Below are 25,903 nucleotides of genomic sequence, written 5' to 3'. Positions count from 1 at the left end.
TGGGGACAAATCTTTAGCAGCTGTGAGTCGATGTAGTTCCATAGGGTTTAAAAGCAGTGTCATTTTACACCAGCTGATACGTTTCTCTGCTTGTAACATACAGGATCCATAATGAGCTTTGAGCAGTGTTATCAGTTTTGATGGCATTAATTTCAGAGCAGGAAAATGATTTTGTCAGATTGGCAAACCCTTGTTTATATGGACTTCTCACAGATGATCCAGTGAGTGCTTGCATCTCAGCTTATTTGCTCACTTGTAAAGAGAACTTGTAACCTAAGTGATTATTTAAAGAACATGCTGTTCATATTAAGCAACTTATTTTCAAAAGCACCATTAAAGATTGGCGAGTTGAGAAGGAATGTAACTACAGCACAATAAACTTGCAAAATGCATTTGTCCCCTGCTTGTTCATTTATTAGATTTGAAGTTCTATTATTAATGTCCTCAGCAGGTAGTAAGTCATGCAAATGGGTCACTTTTTCTTCTAGAAGATTGAAACATTCATCAAATGGGCAATAAGGAGTACTCAGCAAAGGCTGTGTACATTCCAGTGGAAAGGATTTGATTTGGAAGAGTTCAAAGTACTGTGTGTGATCATCTTTGTATGTGTATGGCAACATGCATTTCTAGGGCAGGTTCTCTTTTGATGGCAAACTGCAATCCAGGTAAGTAGAATTTTCCCCGTTTTAAGGCTGGATACATAGAATTGCGGAGAAATTATGCAAACCATGTCAGGTCACATGTCTCATTTTTGACAGAGCCTGTAAACAAGACCTTTTCCACTCCCCAGTCGTATGCCAGTCATCCCTGGAGGATAAGGCTCCCCATCTGATTGTGCTTTTGTTTTATAAATTTTCCATCTTATATGTGAAATGGTAACTTTGGAAAACATGCAAATGAGTTTAAATGCTTATGTTTATTCATAACATAATTGCAATTATTGCAAATATTACGTTATCTAATTTAATGATAAAAAATGCTTTAGGTTGAGTGAAAGGAGTGACTCAAGCTTAATCGTGTTTTCTTTTGGAATTGGTGAAGGCATACTGGCTGTTAATGGACATGATATGTTTTTCTTAGGTTCTTAGTTAAGAAGACTTGAACTCCATCATACATAGACCACGGTGGCTGTTGTTGGCTATGCCAGTGTGTACACACAATTTATTAGAAAAGTAATAGTAAAAAAAAAAAAGCATTGAAAAGCCAACTTTTTAATTAAGACTTGGTGAATAACATCTGTGAGGGATTCATGCCAAGTAAGTTCTCCTACGTCAGTGAAGGTCCAAACCACTTAGTTACAGGTCTTCAGGGCTAAAGCACTCACTGTTTCCTTATGTTTCTGGAGTAATTACAGTTTTTGAGACTCCACATTATCGCATATAATACTTACATAGTGCATAAAGTTGATGATGCATTGCAAAGAACTCAATTTAAAAAGACTCTTATGTATAGCGATCTCTTAACGTTTTTCCTTTGTAGCTTAATTTATAAGAACACGTGAATAGTCTAATTTAATACATAATGTGTAGCATGTGTAATCCAAAGTTATGTATTACATTCGTTTGTGGGGAAGGATATTGGAACTCTATCACTTTCAGGAAAAACAAAGGATTTTATAATGTCCTCCTGTATTTGCCTGCCTCCACCTGTTAGCAGCGTTACAGTGCTTTTTTACTATTGTGATTTCATGTAGACTGTTACACGTACATTTTTAAGGTTCCTTGAAAAAGGGAGTTGCTGAAAGTGTCCTTTCATTAAAATTTCTAGTTTTTCAATTATGGTGAAATTCTTAAGCCATGTTAGACCGTTCTGGATTCCTAAAAAGCCAGTATACAAAAAGGTGACTTATCTTTTTCTTACACCTAAATTCCCTTTTGCTGAAGAAAAGAAGTGTACTAAACACAGAGAGAAACAAAGATGAGGAGTAAACCAAGTAACCTATTTTACAAAAGTGAGTTCTTAAGTTTTGTAAATGTAATTGCTGGTGTGGTAAATGTGAAACATTCCAGACAGCCTGCTAGCTGTGGGTTTTTCTGTTAATGCCAGAGAAGCTATGAAGTGTGAGAGAGTGATAATGTCATACAGTATGACTTAGCTGAAATGCAGAAGGCATAGTTAGGCAGTGACAGCTGGGAATTTGAAATTTATGATTTGGATATCCAATGACTTTCTGAAGCAGCAGGGGATTTAGGATGTTTTCTGGTCACTGGTATTATATGGAGGCAGTAACTGGAAGACTTTTCTCAGAGCCAACTTGTTCACATAACATATGTTGAAACATGTAAGGTGAGAAGTGCATTTTTAAAGGTGGAGGAAAATGTTACCACTGAGAAACTGGGACACCCTTACGCTTGTTTCTCCAAATCTGATGCTCGCTGTTGGATCTTTATAGGCCAGGAGCCACAGTTAACAAGAAGAGTACTGTGAGAAAAGAAAGTCCTGTGTGAAGTGTTCTCATATTTTAATGTTTTTGAGTTTATTTCTCATTTAGTCCGAAGCAATACTATGATTTATGTATGAGCTGTTTGTACACTGCCTGTGCTTAAAATTGTAGAATCTTAGGAACATCTTCCGACTGAGCAAGCTGCCACTTCCTAAATCAGATGCCTTAAAGCTCTAAGTCAAAAGAAGGCTTAAACGGTCAGCAGGAGGCTGTTCGAAAACAATCAGCAGTAAGAAAAATAGAGCTTCTTTCCCTGCTGCTAAATACTGTTTTTATTTCTCAAGTCTTTTTGCTTTTTGTTTGGAGTCTACAGTTGAACATAAATACATACCGATTGACTGCTCTCAGGCTTCAGTTTCACTCCAATTTTTATGGCTGCACAGAAGTGATTCTTTACTGGCTTCCTAAAGTCATCCGAGCTAGTTTCATATTCTAATACTTGAATTTTGTCATCAGAAACATTCCTGAACAGCTAATAATTTTGTCATTATTTAATCCTGGTGCAGCATTTTTATTGCATTATGAGCTGAAATCACACGATGCCTCCAGTACAGAAGGTGCTGTGTAAATTTTCATAATTTCCTTGAATGAATGGCACTTTTCTTTGCTGGGTGTACCAGCATCTAGGTGTTGGTGCCTTGCAGAGCTTCTTATGGTGTAGTGCTTTATTTACTGTGAAGAAGGTTACCACAATTTCTTCCTGAACTAAGAGGGATGGCAAGGCTTTTCAACTGAATGAAGCTAATGTAGATGAACTGCAGTGATTAGAAGAGTGTTATAAATGCAGTGAAATTGTTGTGCAGTTTAATGCTTCATGACAATTAGTGGGAAGTTTTACTGGGAGCAGCCTTCGGTGTGGATGCTGCCACGCGAGCATCATGCTGTTTCTATCTCTTCTGGAGAGTACACCGGCTCCCCACATTTTGGGTGTCTGTGCCACTGGGCGTAAGCTGAAAGCATTTACCTTCAGTTGCGCAAAAGTCAACAATAAATTGCAGCGGTTGAAACTAGACTTTAAGGTCTGTCAGTGTGCAAGTGAATATTCCATTTCTGACCACATTGCCATAGGCATAACAGTTAGAATCATTTGAACGAGTTTGCTTAATGTATTATAAAGTATTTGTCATGGAGTCAGAAATGTTTATGATGTCATAAAAGCTTTAGGAGAAACACATCAAATAAATTGGTCCACTCTAAAGGCTCACTGCAGATTTTAATGGAAGCCCGGGAAATGTCTGATAGCTTTATAATTTGTGTACTTTATAAGCCATGAAATCGGAAGTGAGGAGGTCTGACTTTCATGCTTTTGGCTTTTGTTCTGTTAAGGAAAATTCGGAGCTTTCTTCTACAAAGAAAAAAGGAAAATCGTGGGCACAGATCTGAAAAGAAAGCATAATGAGCGACTTAGGGCATCTCTAAGTGCCTTATTTCATAATGCATTCTAATATGAGGAAAATGATAACCATTTCTGACTCGGGTATGACTTTGGGGAAGCTTTAATTCATACAAAACAAGTTTAACTAAATTGAAAGGTGTGCTGTATTTACCAGCTTTGTGTCTCTGATTGTGCTTTTCCATTACAGTGTAGCAATCTGCTCTGCATGTAAGCAGGAAAATGGAGTGGTCTCTAGTGACCAGAGTTGTGGCAAGCAGTGCAAGAATCCTGCTAGATACTGAAAAGACAATGAATTATTACTGATGGATAATGCTGCTCTGATTTACTTAACCTGTGCACTGATGAAAATGGCAGAATGGGAAAGAAGTCCTTGAATGACCCTCTTCTTAAAGTAACCATCCTGGAGTTGGGGGCTGAGCTGAGCGAGTGGTGCAGCAGTGACTTGCTGATGGGTGGGCAGAGCAGTGCTGTGTGAAAGTGGGCAGTGGGGTGTCAGGGATAGGGCAGCGGAGGGGAGGAGGATTGTTAGGAGATGCTTATTCCCCGAAGATTGAGTAACTCTAATTTGGATTACTTGGAGTGGAAAAAATACGTAGATGCATAGCCTCTTCTCAGTGTGAACTGTTTTCTGGTTTAAAAAACATCTCCTCATGCATGTGATGTGATCCCTGCCTTTGTATGGGGTGTCAGGAGATGGTGGGCGCTCTGCTGCATTCCCATTTATCTCCTCAAGTCTGAGATTACAGGAAGCATACGTAGCCTGTGGCTTTTGAATTCTGCTGCTGAATTGCTCCTGTCTGCCACCTTGCAGAGGAGAAGGGAAGATCTTAAGCATTGTTGCTGAGGAGGGGGCAGAGGCCAGCTGTACAGCAGTGTGGTTTGTCCTTGTATGGGTACATGAGGCTGGGAGCTGAGTGGGGCCAGGGGATCTCTGCTGTGGAGCTGATGCCTCCTTGAAAATCAGCTTGTATCATTAATAGCACTTGCTTCCTCATGCTAGCAGCCACATAAATGAGTGAGGTATTTACTGAAATGGCAGAAAGGCCTCATGATGACATCAATTTCCGACTTTTCTGCCAAGGGCTCACTGTTAATGGCAGGAGGGTTGGTAGGAAAGACCAGATTACGAGATGCCAAGGGTGACGCAGCGCTTTGGCTGCGTGCAGTTTTGCTCCCAGTGGCTGTGCAGCCATAGGCACAGGGCTGCGGTTCCTGCAGGCACCACATCCACCCGCTCCTTGGCCGGGATCGGTTCCGCAATGCGGAGGAAGATGCGGCACGCACCTACCTCTCTCAAAGCCCGCTTTGATGTTTTTGTTATTCCTGAGGGCTTTTTTTTTTTCCCCATGAAGGAGAACAGAGAACATAATTTGTACTCTCTAAGGCTAATTATAATTTTTCCTCCACAGATGACTTCTTAGAGAGCTGTACGTTCAAAGAATTGCTGCTAACTCTTTTCTGTACTGCGGTTACGTTCAGTGTCCAGATGATGAAAGCCAAAATGTAGATTCCTTTGGCGTCTCTTTCTGTTTGTGTTTGTTCAGAAGCATATATTTCTGTCGTACCTTTATTAACATTATCAGGCACTCTGCATCTTTGTATAATAAATCTGCTTCATTGAGACAAGAAGACAGGAAAGTATCAATGTTACTTCAATAAAACATTTCACTGATTAAATAGCATAATTTCCAAACGTGGAAAATGAAATCAGTTCTGATTGCTTCAATCCTTTGAGAGGAACTGCAGTAACACCCAATTGTAGACTTTCCGGAAATTCACAACAGACCAAGCCATTCAAATTGTACTTGGCCTTAGGAGCAAATGCTGCAGCAACAGGAGTGTGCTTACTAGATTCACATTGATGGGAGATTGTTAACAAAGGGAGAGCACCAATAACCCGGCTCCTTCTGCTCGGCAGATGAGCATTCCCCTGCAATGTAGGATTCACTCCCTACATGCAGTAGTTGGAATGAGGCAGCATGTAGTGGTGAATAACCACGTGCTTTTTAGAACATCAGGTGTGTGTGTGCAAGCAGTCTCAGTGTCTAGATAACCACCAGACAGGTGACTTCAGTAAAAGGAAGTCTGGGCTTGTGGTTTTGACCTATGCAGATTTATGTCTGGGCCAGTAACTTGAGGTGCTGTTTTAATATTGCAAGGTAGAGATTTCAGTTAGTTAGCCTTACAGCCAGGATGGAGGAAATCTAATGTTAAATTTATCTGACAGTAGTGAAGTGGGAAGTAAACCACGCTACCATTATGTTTATTTCTGCATCCTTGAGTGTAATGCTCAAAGATTGCATCTTCATTCAAACTAGTCCAGAGCCTTGAATTAAAGGATGCTGAAAGGGGAGAAGGTCGCTGCTGTCTTGATAGAAACTCTTTTCTTGCATTGTTTCTTCACTTATTTCAAGCAGATGCTAGCATTTATTTCTCTGCCTTTTGCCTGATCCTTTCTGTGCATGACACAACACTGTTCTGCTCCTTCCATCCGCAGAGCATTCTTCCTTCTGGGCCTTCATTTTGTGAGTTGTGTGCCCTGTGACCTTTCCTCTGTAAAGCTGCCTTGGCTTTTTTATTTTGTAGCATTTGCTTATGTTTCTTAGTTTTTGTTTCTTGCCTGTCTACATCAGTTGCATGGCTGTGTTTGAAATGTCTGAAAACTTTGATTTATTTGTTACAGTTGCATGATTTTTCGGGTAATTCTGTATCTAATTCTGTAGATATTTGCCCAGTTTATACTCTCACTTGCTCTATAAAGCAGTATCACCATTATTCAAGCTATGCCAGTTCCGAGGTCATTTGGACTTTGTTCTGGTGTCTCCTAAGAAGAAAGCACCAAACAAGTCCTGATTTTGTGATGGGATCTGGAAAACATCCTTCTCTTGAACTTCCTCTTGTATGAACTCCAGTTGATGTATGTAGGGCCCTTTCGGGGAGCAAATTCAGTAGCTCTGTAGAGCTGTGTGCATTCACTGCTGGAAAATGTTGAAAAATTTTGTGTCCTGAACTCTCCATCTGTTCATACAGATACATATTTTTTATTGGTAATATTTTCAATAAATTTCAAGTTCTTTACTTGCTTGGAAAATAAAACATAATGAAAATGCCACAGAACAAAGCTTTTGACTGTGTTTGTTGGCAAAGACTTGTCACGCATTGGCTCTCTGGCCTTTCAGGTGGGCTGCTGCCTGTGGTGTGAACAGGAGATCCAACAGCTGGCTCAGCACGGAGCGTATTGCACTGTGTACAGTTTACTGTATTAGTGGATAATGCAACTAAGAAATGCGTGTAGATTGAGTTTTATTTTGTATTTCTCCTGTACTATTGTTGAATAAGCTTGTACACTGCACCAAAACCTGAAGACTTCATATCGTAGCCATGGATCATATTGGAAAGCAGAGGAGGCTGACTGTAAAGACAGAGCAAGATACGTAACTGTCGATATTTAAGGACCCTGTACTGAATACCTAATCCATTTTTTGTGAAATGCGTTTATAGAATTGCCTCGTAAAGGCAGATGAATTAAAGCATTAAGTTTGCTATCAGCAAAGGAAAATTGCACTTTATTTTTCCTGGAAATCGTCTTTTTTTTTCTGTGTTTTGTTTCTCATTTTTAGTCTTTCTTCATTGCGGATATAAATCAGTTGTGTTCAGCTGCCAATTACTGATTTAATTCAGTTATTTCCAGTAATCTGATTGCCATTAGTGCCTCATTTGCTAATTGCCCACTGTACTATCAGTTTATTTTGAAGGAGACAATCTGAGTGTTCCAAACTGTAATGAAGAATGATGGTGGTAATGTGTAAAGATGGTGTGTGGTAGTTCTGGACCATTCTTCTTCTATGGGCTGATCTTCAGACTGGTGGCCAGTCACTTCATTCATCCCAGTTATCACCACTGAATTGAAGAGTTCCCTCACCAGTTAAATCCTACATTCTGTGATGTGGAGTCCCTCCATGTTTCAGTGGGATGTCTTGCTAGTGAGTATTTTATTCCATAAATAATGGTGCCAGTGTACTGACTCGTAACTGAACTCCTGACTTCATAGAATCATAGGGGTTGGAAGGGACCTCAAGAGATCATCGTGTCCAAAATAACTTCAGTTATTTGTTAAGGAGATAATGTGTGATTTTTTTTTTTTAAGGCATATGTATAAATCTCTGTGATTGCACAAGGGACTTGGAACACAGTGAGGCTTTATTCACATAGCCTACATTTAAGTTGGCAGAAGGAGAGCTCTCACTTCTGTTAATTCTCTGGTTTTAATCCTTGCAAAAGAAGGCATGCAAGTGCCTGTCTGTGGAACTCTGTTTCTACAGTTTGGAGAGATTTAACAATGCAATTTAATATTACAATACAATTAATATAAGTGTATTTCTGCAGGAGGGAGTGGGCAAAGCTTTTAAGATCCTTCCAAAATGTGCATCCACATACTTTGTGATCTCTTAGGTTAAAAGTGCAACATTTATTGTTTTGAAGAAAACTAAATTTGGGATGTTTCCCAGATGACTGGATTACCAGCCTGCTGCTAAATTGCCTTTCCAGTCCGAAATATAGAAGTGGGTTATTGACAAAGAAGTAGTAGGTTGAGCATGGAAGGGAGACAGGCAAAACACTTGTTTTCAACTTTGTGCAAAATTTGGAAATTGGAGCATTTGAGCCTATTGTATGATAGAGGAGGCTGTTCTGTGTACTTTCAATCCACCCAAATGACTGCATGTACAGAATGTGGTCTTCATTTTGCCTACTGTTTTACTTGTTCATGTCTCTTGATTGAAAACTGTTGAGAAGATTGGTGTCAATATGTAAGATAACTTAGTACAAGGAGGGTGCTGCTGGGCTAATACTAAGACTGTGAATAAGGACATGGCTGTCTAGGAGAGCTTCTTCCATTGATGCTCAGCAGTAAAGCACTGGGGGGTAATAGGACAGCAGAGACCTATTCCGCTTTGCCCTATGTAAGATTCAGTCCTAAAATGCACGATTGAATTCAAGAAACAGAAGGAGAACCTTTCATAAATTGGCCAGTTATTCCACTTGGAAGATTTATTTCCCAAGTCACTACCAGAAAAGCAGGAATGAAGAACCTTGGCAGCTTTTTTCAGGTATCGGTTGGCAAGCTGCATGTGTACCACAGATGTATACATACATGTATGCTCACGCACACAGAGAAAAAAAGAAAAAAAAAAACTTTCCCAGAAATGTGTTTTTGCATAATTTGGAGCCTGATCCATGAACGTGAAACAATTACGTGAGCCAATAACATGAAGAAAGATATCCTAGTGATAGAATTGCCTGCTGGGGTTTTATTTTTGTTTTGTATTTTTCTTCATAACTCCTGCTCTGAACTTCCCTTCCTCGCACTCAGTTCTATAGAAGTGTGGATGTCTCCAGGGAAGGAAAAGAAGCAACCAGCCACCTCTGATCAGCATGAAATTTTCTTAACAAGGATTCATTTAGGGAACGAGTAGAGGAAGGAAACAAAAGGAATTGCTTTCAAGCAAAATTACGCTTCCAGGATCATTTGTACTGCACAATGGAAAGTATGTCAGAAGTATATATATTTTGTGGGTGTTTGTGGTAGGCAGTGAGGGTGAAACCCATGGCATACATGCATTTCCTTAGTAGGGTTATGAAAAGTACTGGGAGTAAATTCTAAATCAGGGAGTGAAAGCAGACTAGAACTGAAATTGAGCTAATTTCCTTACTGATTGCGCTGTTTGGTTTGTGATGATGCTGTACAGTATCTCATAGTAAGGTAGGCAGCTGATGTACTCAGGTCTCTTCAGATGCCTCAGAGAAACAGTTCTCCTGTGCAAATGGAATCTGAAAGCTGTTTCCAGAAGTGTAGGCACATCTAATCAGAGTGGTGGAAGAAACACGGAGAATTAACAGTTTTCTCTCAGCACTGAATTTGTCATAAATAAGTGAAATACCATTACATCAGAATTTAGATGCTGATACAACTATCTGCTTTTTTCCCTTATTGTCAGTATTATAACATAGGCTTGCATGCTGCCTTTTTCTCATTTCATTTCTATTCCTCAGGAAATAAATCTGAGCTGTAATTATAAATTGCTTGTGTTATTTCAGTCTTATTAGATTTATAATGAAATTAATCTTTTACATAGTCTTCTTGCATGAATAAATGTATTTTTATTGGTCTTTCACTTTCTTGCCTACTATCATGTAATTCCTAAAAGAGTTAATTGCAACTATTAATTGCAGTGCGCTTCAAAAGGTGAAGGAAGAGAAGCGTGTGGGGCTTTCTTCTGCCGATTTTCTAGGTTTCTTGTTATATGTTTTATATCTTAATGGATAGTCATAAAATACTTCTCAGTTTACAGCTTCATTAGTGGTTGGTTTTCAGATGTGCATTCTCACCCCAGCACAAACATTTTTGAGTGTAAAGGTGGCACTGGAGGGTAGAAGTTAGGAGAATTATGGCTATTTGCTGACCTTTTTGTTCTTCATTGGACCAACTTCATTGCTCATTTCATCTCAGTGTTACTCAGTGTCTTCATTGGAAGATACTACCCACTCTCTGTACTTATTCACTGGAAAACACAATCAAATGTCAAATGTTGCACACAGCTTTCAGTTAAGTATGTGGATTTTTATTTCCAGAACAAGGTTTAATAGGCAAAAAGCTTTGATGGTTTAAGGTTACAAAGTAGATATTACCCTGTTTGATATAGGTTTCTGAATTTCTCTCCTATGTGCCTTTATCTTTGTTTTGTATACAGAATTTACACGAAGCCATCTCCTTTTAATTTTAAATATATAAATGTATACATATATTTAATTCTGTTCCGGTGAATGTTTTAAAAATACTAGTTTTCTTTATTAACCTATGCTTCAAAAACAACTGCAAAATTTAAAATAGACCCTTTGCTTATTTATGTGTTTTATTACTAGAGTGTAAATATTTTTTTCCAAACATCTTTTCGATGTATATCATGGAAATGTGTGATACTGCTGTAATAGAGCAAGTGTACCCAAGAATTTAATTGCCTTTTCCATCTCTGTTTGGTTTTGTAACTTCTAGCTCGACTTTGAATTAGAATCTGTCATTTCTCACTCAACAAGGTTTTCTTAGTGGTTGACATAGATGCAACTTATTTAACATCATCTGGTTTGCTGGGCTCAGTATGTGCATGAAGCCTGGCTTCTGCCTTAAAGCTTCACGGACCTCTCTGTGCACTTCACTTTCACTGTTGGATGTAGCTATACTACTTAGTAGTTCTTGAATAACGATGTGCCTTTCATTTTAGACATTTTACATGTGGTGTAACATTTATAATGTGGTGTGGTTTTTTTGTTGTTTGTTTTTGGTTTTCATTTTTTTTATATATTATTATTATTTGTGTGTCTCTTTTAAACATTTTAAGTAGTACTGTTGGTTCATTTTGGTTATTCGTTCTGACCATTCCTTCTTATATGCTTGTTTGTACCCCTGCTGTTTTCCTGCTTATCCAGACAGGTGGGACCTACCATGGTACCAGTGTTATAATTGCTCTTCCCATCTTGTTCTTCACATAAAAGAAGGCTTTAATTTAAAACAGGAGTTGTCTCTTTTCCAGCTGCCTTTCCTGTTCTCCAAGTTTTCCCCTATGATTGGATATTTTACAGCGTCCCACCTGCTTCAGCCAGTCCTTCCCTTGTCCTTCCCTAGCCGGTCTAGTGGCAGGAACTCCAGATTTGGTAGTAAAATAAGCCTGGGGCAGTAGTAAAACAATGTATTTAGCTTTAGCCAGTCCTTTGGAAGTTCAGATGAAAACCTTTTAAATCATCTGGAAGAGCCAGAAGGCAGTGTTTTCCTACTATGGTGAAACATAGATTGAGGTATGGACTGTTGGTTTTCTGGTTGTCTGGTGAGAATATTTACCCACTGCAGCAGCAAGCAGAAGGATGCTTGAATTCAATGACTTTGGAGAGTCAGAACTTAAAATACTGTTCACGTATGTCACTTCTTAGTCTTCATGCAGTGTTGCTTTTGGATGTAATATTTCAGAAAACTTGGATATGGTGTGCTAAAGCAATTGCAAATGTGTAGTGTTAATTATGGGAGTGTGTCAGTGGTTACAGGGTGTCACTATCCATTTGTCCCCAGCAGCAAGACTCTCAACTGACACTGGCTTCCCTGTAAATACAGATACCTCTGCTGTCATTGTTCAGTGTTAGCATTGCGTACTTTTACTCGGGCCCAGTTGTTTTTTTGTCCACACACATGCCATAGACTGCAATTAAATTTTTGCCTTCACTGTGGTCACGAGCAGTAAAGTAAAACTAAGATAGAAATAAAAATGGTTAGGTTATATTTAACCAAGTAAACAAATGGCCTCTTTGGTTCTTAAAGATCACATATCACATGCTCAAGCCAATGACATATGTGGATGATATGGTGATTGGAAAGAAAATGTCATCATTCTAGTATCAGAAAAGACACTGATTGTGTTCTTTTGTATGTTTTATAAAGATGATTTGACAAAGACTCTGAAGTAAATACATATGTATTACATATATATGCATAAATACCCACCAAACTCAGGCACTACAAAGTGAACAAAGCCTTTCGAAGAAGCATTTTGGGGAATAAAGAGGTTTATAAGTTTAATGGTACTTCACTGGGATCAGACTTTTTCAAGAACAGAAGTGTCCCAAGAGCAGGTTCATTGGTGAAAAGCAAATTGATTCCTTCAAGGAGGTTCTATAGGAGCTGAAGGTACCAAAGAAACAAATGTAGTAGTTGTAAAGCTTTTTATCATCCTTGGATCACATCTGGAACCAATAATCCATAGTACAGGAGCAAACCCAGAAACAATGCAAGAAAGCTCCAACCTGAGATATTCTCCTGGGAGGTCATTGTGAGTTTGGAACATTCTCAAAGAAGTGTTTGGCAGAAGAACTAAAGACTGTTGAAATAAGTTTTATGTTATGTCTCTTGAAACAGAAATAAATTTAATGTACTTAAATTACCCCTTCAGACCTCAGACCATATAGTGGTATGTATTTCTATTTTTTTTTTTTTTTTACCCTTTATTCTTCCCCCCTTCCCCCACCCTTGTCTGAGTTGTCAGAGATTCCAGCTAGGTATGTGAAGTCGTTATAAAATACCTGAGTTGATAAAAATACTTAACACATTAAGTCAACAAACCTCTTCCATAAAAGTGGAAAGAAAGTGAAGAAGTGATTGTTAGGAAAATTATGCGGTTAACTTCCAGAGAATTTGAAAAATCTTTAAATGCTTTGCTGTGTTTTTAGTTAGGTTATATCCACAGTTTTGTCAGATAGCTTATGCATACCTCTGGGCATATGGGCGTTAATGAGAAGAGCTCTGAATTCTGTAGAAGAAAGCAGAGTATTTTCGGTACAGAAAGAGGTAAGCTGATCTTGGAGGCCCCTGGTACATGGGTGGAACTGCAGCCAGAAACCGTACGTGATTATGGTGAGGAAGCTGGAGCAGAAGCATTGCCAATCACAACGTAGTTCACTTGCAGTGCTGCTAATTCTGCGGTGGTCAGGAGTTGGTGCAGTCTGATATTTGAATCGGTTGTTACAAGATATTAAATGTTCACATACTAAGAAAATTCCACTGACATTGAAAAAATTTTCTCCTGTTGCATTTGAACTCTTGGCAACCCCAGTAAAATGAACATCCAAAAGTTAAAGGCTTGAAAGATCTTATAGTGCAGAGGATAACAGCAAGGCATTTGATAACGAGGGGGGAGGAAGGAACAGCTCTTGAGGAGAGCTTTTAGGAGAGTGACATTTGCTAGATTACTAGTGATTTGCAGCCTGCGTGAATGAGACTTGGACAGCCAAGTTCTTGGTCCTCTGGTTGTTATAATACCTGCAGTGGTTTCCAACAAAAATATGACAACTGCCTCCTTTATAATCGTTGCTCAGCCTGAGACTTTACCCTTCAGTAGTTTTTGTAGAAAAGTCCTCTGAGGAAGGAGGGAAGTCTTCTAAATTGTTTTGGAAGACTGGTTCTCGCCTCCATAATTGAGTATCTGTAGGAGTTATATTTTTGCAGTTCTGTCCAGAGTTTGCAGCCAAGATCAAAAATTTATTAAACTCTCTCATTCCCATGCACTGCGGCAAATGATCCTTTGCACTGGACAAGCATATGCAGGAGTCAGATAGGGAAAGAGCAGCAGGGAGCCATGTTGATACAGCAAAACAGCATAGGAGGCAGGTGCATTTGTAGGTTTTGGGTTTTTTTGAAGGTAGACCACATTAATTACCAATTAATTTAGATGTTCAAATTGATACTTTAACTACAGTACTGATGTACTTTAACTACATAGTCAAGTGAATTTTATTTATTTATTTATTTAGAAAGTTACAGGAATAAGGACACCTCTGAAACTTGTTTTACTTCATTTTTTATTTCAGTTTTTCTTCTGGAGAGGCCCTCTGTTACAAAGAATAGTTTATAACTTCAGGTGTTTTCAGTCTGAAATAGTGATTTAAGTTTTGTGTAGCCTACTTGCTGCCCAGTATTGATAATCTTAGCTCTGTTTATCTGAAGACAGTAGTGTTGTTATGCAGCTGTGTGAGCTGTAAGCGAACAAGTCCTCTTTACATATTTACAGTGTACCAGAATGTCAAATACTTCATTTCTTAGTATGTCCAATGAAAAATTACTACACGACAGAACAGCCTTTAGAACCATTGGTTTCATGTCACACTCTGATCATAACCAGCACATGAGAGATGCGGTATTTTGCCTAGGAGATGAGATAGCCAAGAGCTAGGCAGTAACTGATGAGAAGAACATAGGTGTTAGCAGTCTGAATCAGGGTAGTTGTGTAGGCAGGAAATCTTGAGCTCTTCTCCTCCAGATAAGTTTGAAAACTTTTAATTGTGGCACTGTTATGTCACCAGCTTCGAGCAGAATCAAGTATTGCATGGAAGACAGCACTCTTGTAAGTTCCGAGTTCTTCCTTCACTGTTGCTTCCAAAACCATCATTAAAGGAAGCAGGTGCCTGGCTTCTGCCATGGTTATCATTTCTGTTTTTTTCCTAAATTGGTGACATGTTATTTTCAGTGAAGGAAGCTTTACTCTATAAAAACCTGCCTGGATTTAAGATGTTGATGAATTGGATATGGGTCAGAAGTCAGATGAAGCGAAAAAACGAGAAAGTGCTGTGAATTCCCTATCTATTCCTTTTCTTAAAAGACATTTCTCAGAAATAACCAGGTATTTCCAGCCATTTGAAATGTGAAGTTTCTAAAAGCAATAGTGTGTGGATTTTTTGGAGGAAAAAACAATCAAAGGAAGTCTAGGATTTTCCTCTTTATTAATCTCTGTATGAAAAATATGCTAGGAATTGGGAGACGAAAATGTGCAAAATCTTAAATATTAAGGCAGATTGCTTTAAGTGAGAGAGAGACATTTATCCTGTAGAAGACCTTCCTATGACCTGTTAGTGGAAAAAGAAAAGTCTTTAAGTTGACAGAGACAGAGGCCTTTCCTTGTCTGGCTGCATCCTTATTGAGAGCACAAAGGGGATCCAGCTCTGTAAGTGGTACTGCACATTAAACTTGCAGTAGCAAGTAGCATATAAAAATGGATGGTGGATTTACTTCCAAGGTGTTTTAAAAGTCTGTTAGTGTGAATGCTGGTATTCCTAAAACTTGGTTCTCTTAATTTTTATTCTTTTTAAACCAAGTGTACCATATATTTAGAAATTACAGCACAGAGAAGTGATACCATTCTTCCTCTCTTATCTTGCCCTAGCTCATGTAACTTTTCCTTTCATCTCTTCCCTTATTTTTGATACACACAAGGAGATTATGTACCAAAACTCCATTAGTACAATGCTGCAGTTGTCTGTGAAATTGTTGGGATGGCTGCTGATGGTTCCACCAACAATCAGAACTAAGCTAAATTGCACATATGTATTAAGGCATAAAACATAGAATGTACCAGTAAATAATCCTTATAACACATTATGCATGCTGTGGGAATCATCACTTTGAAAATCTCTACTTCTGTGTGTTTAAAGTCTCTCTTGAAATGTAACATTAATGTATTTTCTCTTTTGCATGTAAATTTCTTCGTGCCTGCTGGTGATAAAAATCAGGTCACGAGTACCAGCTTGGTATCCCTGTGAACTCTGCATAGCAACCAGTCTTCCTCCATCTTCTAATGTTTTTGCAGCAAAATAGTTATTTGTATGTATGCAGTGAAATGAAAACTCTAAAACAGTAAGCTCCCACTATGACCAGGTTCCGTCCCAGTGAGTTCCAAATGATCTCTGATAAATGTTTTTAGAACAACAGATTGAAATATTATTTTCTTAGCTGGCAGATAGAAATAAAGAAGCACTGAAATTATATTTTTATTTTGCCCACCAGCAGGAGTGGGATTATTCCACAATGTAGTAGAAAGCCTTTGGTTCTTGTTCTGCAGTACAATTAACAGTTACCATGCCAAGGCTACATTTTTAGGTATTGGGTTACTGAAACTTGTGGCAATGAGGAGGAAGACCACCAGTGTGTGCTGACTTCAAATTGCCCTGATGACACAGCAGGCCTTCATCTGTTGTCTCATCCAGTGGTGGGACTGCTGGGCTGTCAGCATCTTCTTCTCTCTTGTTTCCAATCATATCCTTCATTTATCCCATTCACTTTGACTCTCTAATGTTTGAATGTTCTAGCTGTTAGCCGTTTGAAGTATAAGTAGTCTAGAAGGTTGTCTTGAAACAGGTCCTGCAAGGGTATGATAATTTCTGCTCTGCTCAAGATGTCTTCTGGTCAGTGTTATTCTCATGCTTCAAACTTTCTCCCATCATCCTCTTTTTAAGACTCCCGTTGAAAAGGAGTTTATATGGAGGAGCAAGATAGTTAGACTCAGCAATCCCTTGAGGTCCCTTCAAACCCCTGCAATTCTGTGATAGCTTGTAAACAGCAGCAGGGTTTTGCACTTGATTTTGTTCAGTTTGTTGTAATTTCATTTGAGATACAGAAGTCTTTAGTTAGATAATTGGTTAGAAACTGAGACTTTCCTAAGAATCTAAGTTGCTTAGACTTCCAACTTCCCTCAGAGGTTAATGAATGATTAAGGGTCTTTCTTATTTTACTGTATCAGAAATGCTGAGTCATGGCCTGAACCAGTGATGGAGCATCTGGTGGGAAGGCGGGGGGGTGGGGGGGGGGCAATCCAGGGGAGCTCAGGTGCATGCGGTGTACCTGAGTGACTGGAAGGGGTGGAGGCAGGATGCACCCCTTCCCAAACCTCACTGAAAGGGGTTAGCAGCAACTCCTGTGAAAGCTTCATATGGAGGATGCTGGGTAGAGATAGATTAAGAAGTATTTCTCTCATTAAAGAGAGTGTGATCCATTTGATCTTGTAATCTAGCTGAAGTTACAAATTAGACTTCAATATCATAGTCTTCAATAATTTTCTGAAAATTTTGAGAGGAGCTACAGCTTTCAGAAGTTCTGTCTTTGCAATTGCTGATTTTCTTGGGTCGATGCTCGAAGAATACACCATGAGATAGCAGTTATTACAGTCACAGCTTCAAGACTGCTTTCTTACAGAGCAAGGTGAAGATTTAATAAAAACAAATGTTTTTTTTACAGTCATATACTAGAAGAGAGGTCTTACCTTGCATGGTTTTTCTTCTGTGAGCTGTTTGTGTAATTCTTTGCAAGAATCAAGATTTGAAAGAGGCAGAGAAAGAAGAGGGGGAGAGAGAGATTGCTGTTCTTTGACATTTTGTCTGTTTAGTTGTTCTCTGATGCACAAAGCAATAGCCGTTAGCCATAAAGCTCACTGAGCTCCCAGGCGTAAGGTGGTTTCACTGCTCCTGTCATGGAGTACTGTCTGAGGATCAGGGCTTTTCTGGCATGCTTCTTAACTTGAAACAAATTTAGCCTGTGGTTTTCAACTGAGCTTTCAGTGTGTCTGTCTGTGTGACGCAGTTCCATGAGTTGCTGCTGTGTTTGTTTATTGTCCTTCCTAAATCACAGAAATTTTATAAACATAAGTTATTTAAATATTCAGAGAACAACTTAGACTGTGCTCACAAGTTTTCTGACTCATGGTAACTACAGAACTACTTCAAAGTAAGTTACAGCACTTTTGCTGCTAGTTATTTTATATTTTGAGTTATCCAGAGGTTTAAATAAGTAACCTTCTCCTGTTGCGCTTTTAGGAGAAGAATATGACACTTGTCTGGGTGTTTTGTATATATTGTACGTGTGTATAAAAGCCAATGTTGAATTGTAAAACCGGAGAACAAACAGAATACATAGAAAAAGGAAAACAAATGTAGCTCTTTCAGTCCTTTTCAGCAAAGACTTCCTGGAAAGTCAACTTGATCTTTGTATTTTATGGTGAACATAGAGAAATATAGAAATAGAGATTTCTCCTGGAAGTGCTGGAAGTATTTTGGAAAATAAGTAAGTTTAATAGTCAACTGAAGCTAACTTTGAATGTCTCTTTATTAGATTTTTTTTTTCAAGCCTTTCCTTAGGTTTGTTTTCAGAAATTACCATAATCTTAATACTGTCAAGTAGATACTAATTGTATTGACATTTCTTGCAAGAAAATACTTGGTACTTTGAACTGTGTTTTCTTTTTTGTTCATTAAGGTGAAAGACTTAGTTCAGTCGTACATATCTGAAAGTCTTGCATTATTGCAAGTTCAGTGAATCTCCCTCAGAGTTGCTGGTGTGTGATTATTTACACTTGTTCCTGCTGATATCTGCTAAAACTGATGCTTATAGTCAGCACCTATACTTAACAAGTTATTGGGTGTTAGAAGCATGTGCTGAAATTGACCTTTTTTTTAATTTTTTGGTCTGATAGTTATGAACCAAATTTCAGGTACTTTTCTGTGGTATTTTTTGAGATAATGTGGCATGTAAAATACCAGATTTTAAGCAGCTCCTGTGCTCTATTCTATTATATAAAAGTGTGTCTTTTTCCACTTACCAGTGTTTCATGCTGTACAGGAGATGGATGTTTTTAAGCAGCAATCAAATGGAAGATTGGTTTTGCTATAGACGATGCTGTAAGTAAAGCAAAACATACAGGATCCTAGTGTTGCTTCTTTCCTTGCCCTTTGAAGGAAGTTATTAGGCAGATCATTTCTAATGCCAGAAGTGACCAGGGCACTAATTTGTAATGTTGTAGTTAGCTGATGCTTAGGGTAAGTTCTTTTTTATTAGGAAGGCTGATTTGCAAGGAGGATCACAGTTCCTCAGAAGCTTACAGTGACAATGTGGTTATTGACTTGCCCTTCCTTATAGTTGTCATGTTTCATCAGCCTTTGAAAATCTTGAAGATATCAAAATAAATCCTGAGGCTTGAAAGCATAGCATTATATATTAAGAAATATTGGTCAAGCAGATTCTGCCTTGCGTAAAGTTATGGTTCTAGTTCTTGCAAGGAGAAGGTCAGCCTAGACTCAGAATGCTATTAAATTGGTAAACTGCACTCATGGTGGAAATTTTTTTTAACGTTGAGAGGGGAAAAAATAATCTACTGAATTATGTCATTGAATGCTTCAGAAAATTTGTAGTCCCTCCTCTTACCCAGCAAATTGATTTAGCTTGTGGAATATTCTGCTTGGCATTCTCTTGTTTAAAGAAGAAAACACAGACCCTGTTAATTGCTTCCATTTATGGAGGACTTCTGTAATACATTTCAGTTTCTATCTGGCATCAGATGCCATACTAATTAAATTTTTAAAGCATTGCCCATTTGTGAGATACTGAAATTAGCTAATTTTAAGAGCAGCTTCAGACTCTCAGTGAGGGGAAATTTCTCAAGCTTCTTCAGAAGATACTGTTTTTCCCTCTCTTGCTAGAAGTCCAGGAGTATTGTGCAAACTTTTAGCATGCAACATATCTTCCAAGTATTTATATGATTGTGTATTGAGAGAACTATATATTGTCCATTAAGAGGATTATTTACAAATGGGGAATAAAATGTTTACTGAGAGACTCTTCTGAATGAAACTTGGCCTTGAATTAAGTGGGCATTAGAACTGTGCCAGTGGTCTGTGTGAGAGGCACTTAGAATCACGTTTAAGTTGCCTGTCGCTAAAATCTTTGGGCTTAACCAATGGAAACAATTAAGAGTAGGGCACTTAAATATTCATAGCCAGCCAATGTGCAATTTTAGATGGAGAACTCATTGTGTCTGAAGCTACAAAGTACTTCAAATGTTCAAAGCATTTATAGGTAGCTGCCTGAATTTTTATGAACGTATTTTATTTTTTCAAAAACTATTAAACAGAACTCCCGTGTAACTGGGACCAAAACCTGAAAATACAACTTTTCTTTAAAGAACCTGGGGCACAGAGCTCTTTCAAGTGGCTGTTTGTTACAGTCAGCGCAGATCCAGCAGCCCTGTTTTTCCTTCAACCTCTACTAAAATATATTCCACTCTCCCATTTCAGTGTTCTACTTTTTATAATTAGATTGCCGTTTACTCTTTGATTCTCAGCACAGCAATGAGAAAAGAATGATGGTGCAACCATTGTGCAATGGCAGTGGAATATATTGTGGAGCATAGAACTTGTGTCCTGCACTTCTATTCTGTAATTTAAATCTACGTATTTTTGGACCATTGATGTAGTTAGTGGTTTCCAGTGCCAAGTAAGACAGATTGTTTCACAGCAGGTAAACACAATTTTGGATATTATAGATTTAAAAAATAATAATAAATTATATTTGAATTTGAGGAGACTTCAATCTGTGTAACAACGTTTAAAGTATTCAGAAAAACCCTCACTGTTTTTATGAGTGGGTTTTGAGTGCACTTTTTGATAAAATATGTGTTTTCTACTTTAAATTTCTCAGGACATATTCCTTGGAGACATTGGCTTGAATATTTCATTTCTGCTGTATTTTCATTGCTCTTTTATGAGTTCATGTGTCATGAAACTTCTGGAGAGGCGTATGTGGAGTAGCCAGTTACATTTTGAACAAAACTTCTTAGCTCTCTTTCTCACGCATGTCATAGTTTCTTCCCTGAAAAGCGCAAATAGACATCCAAATGTTTTTATCTGACTTCTCTTTTGTTCACAATATTGCATGGAGCCTGAAATTACCCTCTGGAAAAGGCAAACATAATGCAAACCACAGGATTTCTGGCAGGATGTTTTCAGAATCCACTCTAGGAACTGGCACTCCTGCTTTTGTAAACCAGGGTTTCTGGAGTTTGTCAAGTTCCAGTAATAACTGCTTTTGAAGAAGATTTCTTCATCTAACCCTTGGGGTGCCAGTGTAAAATACCTGAACTTACCTCTGCTCAGTTTTTTTCTGCTTTGGTTGGAATTTTTGCTTTTCTTCAGGAATTGATTGCAATATCTAATACATTGGGCTGGTGCTGTGAAGAAAGAAATGTACATAGCCTGGGAATCTCCAACATTTACGGAGATGGCAGGGGAATTGAGAGAAGGTTGATTTTCTTGTTTCAGCAACTGAGCGTAAGCTGAGAATTCTTGGTGCCTAAGTGCTTGGAGTGCTGTACAGAAATGTGGAATGATGTCATTAGCTTTTGTAACGGACCTTTAATCAATTGCTATTTTAGCTTCTAAGTTACAGTTTTAGTTTTCTTTTTCCTTCTGTTTCTTTTCACACTATGGCAAAATACAGCATTAAATTAAAACCATTTTTTAGAATTCTTTTGTGAAGTATAGGGTTTTTATTTAACTTCATTGCCTAAAAGCAGCCAAAATGGGACTGACAAAATGAGATTAAGATATTCATATAAAATATAGTAAAATATGAAAAGTAAATATGTAAAATGTACAACTGTATTATGTAAGTATATATTTATATATAATGCATATGTTTATAATCTCCCTGTAGTGCTTGAACCGGTGTTTTTTCTGCCATGATTTACTTTTACTTCAGAAGCACTTCAAAGAGAGAAGTGGGAACAGATCTGACAAGGAGTGATCACGATCAGGGAATTCAGAGCTCAAATCAAGGTGCAGGTCCCCACTAGACTGAACTCTGCTCAAGTATTGTCTACACTCCATGCAAGATTTTAGGCAGGATACTGGTATCTAGTAAGATAAGCTTCCGTGATGAGGAAATTGGTTCTACACAAATTGCTTGCCCTGGATTTTGCTCTGCTAGGTTTGTTTGTGTCCATAAGAAGCTAAGAACTAAGCATTTATATTCCAATATATTGTCTCAAACAAGATCAAAAAGAAATGTTAGGAGTGTCTGCATTTGTAAGTATAAAATAATAATGTAATAATAAAAAGAATAATCTTGCCCTGGGAACTTCCTAAAGGTCCAGTGTTCATTGCCTTTGGCAAAGGAGGCTCAAGCTGTAACTATGTAAATTGGGTGGAATATGAGTCTGGAAAACATGTGATGCATTAATATGAGCTTGATACCATTTGTCTTTTATACGGAGAGTGTAATTGTGCAGTGTCTGAGCAGCAAAATAAAAAGGGGGGAAATATATTGTTTTTTTTTTTTTTTTAATCTTGGAGATCTATAGCTTTTTAAATGATTTTGTCTGGAAAGAAGAATTTTTCTTTAGCTGTAGGATAGTTTTGTTTAAGAAAATTGTATTATGACAAAAAAAAAAAAAAAAAGAGTAGCTACTATGTTAATTCCTGTAACCAAAAGAGGCTTTTTAGGGGAAGTAAATATTTTTTCTTTCTCATGTGGAAGTTTTTTGCTGTTCAGCAGTCAGTGTTTGTCTGCTCTGGCAATTGTAGCATGGATCTGGTTCATCAGCATAATGCTGCTTTGCTGTTAGCAATTATTTTGTTTCAGGATTTGCCAATTAAGCTAGCGCTAGTGAAAATGCACCTAATTTGTCAAGAAATGGCAGGATGAAATATAGGCACCATTATACTAAATTGAGAGAGGAGAAAAAAATCAGCAAGAGGGCGTGTGAGAGGATCAGTGATACTTCGTCAGTTCCTACAGCATTTTCCTTCTGGTTCTGCCTTCATCTGCTGGTAATGCTGGGAAGAAGCGTAAAGCAATTGGCTATGCATTGTTGCCATCCGTGTCCTATGTTACATTTTAAAATATAGAAAACCCAATTTTGTTTTGAGTGAATGTATCCAGAACGCTTTATTGAAAGAATGTGCTAGAAGTGCATAAAACATAGTTGTTTTGGGGGTTTTCTGGGACTTAACTGCTTTGTTTCATGTAATTGAGTATTACAAAATAGGGCATAATGGCTTCTCTGGACACTTGTTTATTACCTGCAGTCTTTTCAGATGGAATTATTTATAGATGGAATTATTTATAGATGCTATTGCTTTCAATGAAGATGTTTTCTAGTAAAATCCTTATGCTTTAGGAAAAGATTGACTGAAGAGGTAAAGTTGAACTTTTTGCTTCTGAGTGTAAAGCCAAGTGGATTTAATGAGTGATGACCTGAAGGATATGGATGAAAAGTGAGACTGAAAGTAGCTAACAATGGAAACAGCATATTCCTGTGTAAATGACAATTATATGGAGTTGTGTTTCTTAAACCTCACAGCAGAGGACAAAGTGTTGTACACTTATTCCCCATAGGAATATAAGACTATCAAGAAATCAGAAAAGCAATTTAAAATAATGAAAATGCATTGGAACATGAAGAAAAATGTACAAAAGACTTGTGTACAACAGGATAGTTGAGAAGTTGCCCTCCCCTAGGCAGAGAGACTCTTGGACATCCTGACATGTTACTAGTGTGCTCTGTGGAACCTCTCTAACCTCAAAGTAAAGCTGATCAGTCTTCAAGAGGGCTTTGGGACATGATTATCTTTGATATCCAAGCAATAGAGCAAGGGAGTTTTGGTCCCTTTTCAGTCATGTATTTAACTGTATTAGTTTTTGGAGTCACTGTCAAACTTGACTTGTATGTGCTGACAAAAGACTTGTATGCACTGAAAGGATGACTGGGAAGTGCTGTGTCTCTATGTATAGAGTCATAGGAGCTATTTTCCACAAAGGAGTGTCTGACCAGGTAATTTAATGACTTCAATTCCAGGGAAATTTGTCAGAATTAGGTCTGGGAGTGAGACACAAATTGGTATGTGTGTTTGAAATATGCACTGCTCTGAAGTCTGGGCTAAAGCAAACATTTCATTCTGAGGATGCTGATTTATATGTTGGATTAGCATTAGCTTGTTAAAAGTTTGGGTGTTGCTCGGCTCCTGATAAACTACTGTGATTGACCTTTATTAGCCAGATCAGTCAATACCTTGTATCCTTCATGCTGATCCTGGAAGACTTCAAATGGCCAACGTGACAGATAAAAGAGCAATTTTTTGATCCTTTTCTTAAGTATGTAAACAGACTTTCCCTGCAGGCCATCACTATTTATTTTCCTGGGCAAAGCTTCTAGCTTTGCAGAAAAAAAACAAGCTAAAGGGAACATCATTGCTACTGCTTGGCTGAAGATGATGACATTGATGTGAGGCATTCTGACAGGGGATTAAAGCGGAAAATCGTGGTGGCAATCCACAGGAGCAAGAAGATCCCTTTAAAATATCAATTCAGTTATAAAAGCACAAAACATTGCTTTATAATTATTGATTGTTAGAATCATCTCATCCCTGTTGTAATTTGTAAAAACTGGATGTTGTGTGCAGATTGAGAGGAGAGCCAAAGCTAGTCTTTATGTCTTTGAAGACAGAGAGTTCAGCTGGGACACTGTTCCTCTTAATCTTTTATTCTCTTCTCTTTTCTTTTTAAAAGACAACTGAAGGGCTCAGGATCTGAAATGTTATCCAGAATAGTTTGATTCCTCTATGTCCATTACCTTAAACCCATGTTGCAGTGGAGGATTGTTTGCTGGAGTGTTTAGGGGTAGATTAGTAGTCTGCTGTTGCAAGATGCTCATGTATCTGCCAGCCCTGAAAAAAAAAATTGGCCTCTGCTATCTGACAGTCAGTATTAAAATGCTAACAGTAAATAAATCTAAATAGCCTATCTGCAAAGGTCTGTGGCATGTAGGAGCAGAAAATGTAGGCAATCACTACATCTGTTTTGTGGTGATGACGAAGAGATGGCAAAGTGAAGACGAAGAGGAGGTAGGAAACATTTTGAAATAAAATAATAAGAAAATATAATATATAATAATAAGAAGAAAAAATATTTGTGTTTTAAGGTTAAGCAGTCAATTTTCAAGTGCATTAAAGAATTTCAGTGGGAAAACAGAAAGGAAGGACTCTATGGCTGGTTTAGTGATGTAGATCCAGAAGACAACTTAATAGTGTATTCAAAATATAAGCTCTGGGATTTTCTTTGTCTTAGTCTTTTTTTTTTTTCCTTTTCAGTAGGGTTTGTATTCTAATGCTTTTCTTGAAAACTCCAGCAGAGACTTGAGTCTTTGGTTTCAGTGTGAACCCTGAGATTGCCACAGAATTACTTGATGCTGAACTTTTAAGTAAAGGTCAAATAATGGGAAGTTTTGTGCCATTGAAAGCTAAGTGTACTGATAATTCGGAGGTAATGCTGTAGACCATTTCCTACGGTTTCTAGGAATAAACAGTAATGAATCAAAGCTGCCTTTGAGTCAGCGTGAATGGAATATGAGTTGCATAGTGGAAGTAATGCCTGACCTCTTATAGTCAGAGAGTGCTTTTTAGCTCTATGCTTCACAGCTTTATTTGAAAATACATTTGGGTGTCACTTGGGTGGGGTATGCAGTGCTGCCTGCTCCTGGTTAAAATGTTTGGGCTTAAAAACCGCTATTTTTCTCCTCTCAGAGAGGACATGACAGTGCTTACCATAAGTGAATCATAGAATGGCTTTGGTTGGAAGGGACTTGAAAAATCTAGTTCCAACCACTCTGCTGTGGGCAGACCAGGCAACCCAGGGCCCCATCCAACCTGGCCTTGAACCCCTCCAGGAATAAGGCATCCACAGCTTCTCTGGGCAGCCTGTGCCAGAGCATAAGGATCTCAAAATTCTTCTTTTGGTAACCTGTGTAGGCAATACATTTGAGACCACGAAGGCATTTGCTCATAGCTAATACAGGAATGCTTACTGGAGGTGGGTTTTGTTAAAAGCTTTGCTGTTTAATTTCAGTTGGTGATCAGCGATCAGATGTTCAGTGTGG

The 25,903-nt window shown here is 38.1% G+C and overlaps 1 protein-coding gene across 20 annotated transcripts in view; it reads left to right on the top strand.

Annotated features, from left to right (window-relative positions):
* Nucleotides 1-25,903, top strand: part of ARPP21 (cAMP regulated phosphoprotein 21) — a 185,304-nt gene that overhangs the window by 56,644 nt on the left and 102,757 nt on the right. The window lies entirely within an intron of this gene.

Source organism: Cyrtonyx montezumae, unplaced genomic scaffold, assembly GCF_038088225.1.
Source record: "Cyrtonyx montezumae isolate F1298 unplaced genomic scaffold, pur_monq_1.0 scaffold_8, whole genome shotgun sequence".
In the NCBI taxonomy this organism is placed as follows: domain Eukaryota; kingdom Metazoa; phylum Chordata; class Aves; order Galliformes; family Odontophoridae; genus Cyrtonyx; species Cyrtonyx montezumae.
This window is presented reverse-complemented; position numbering and strand designations above follow the sequence as displayed.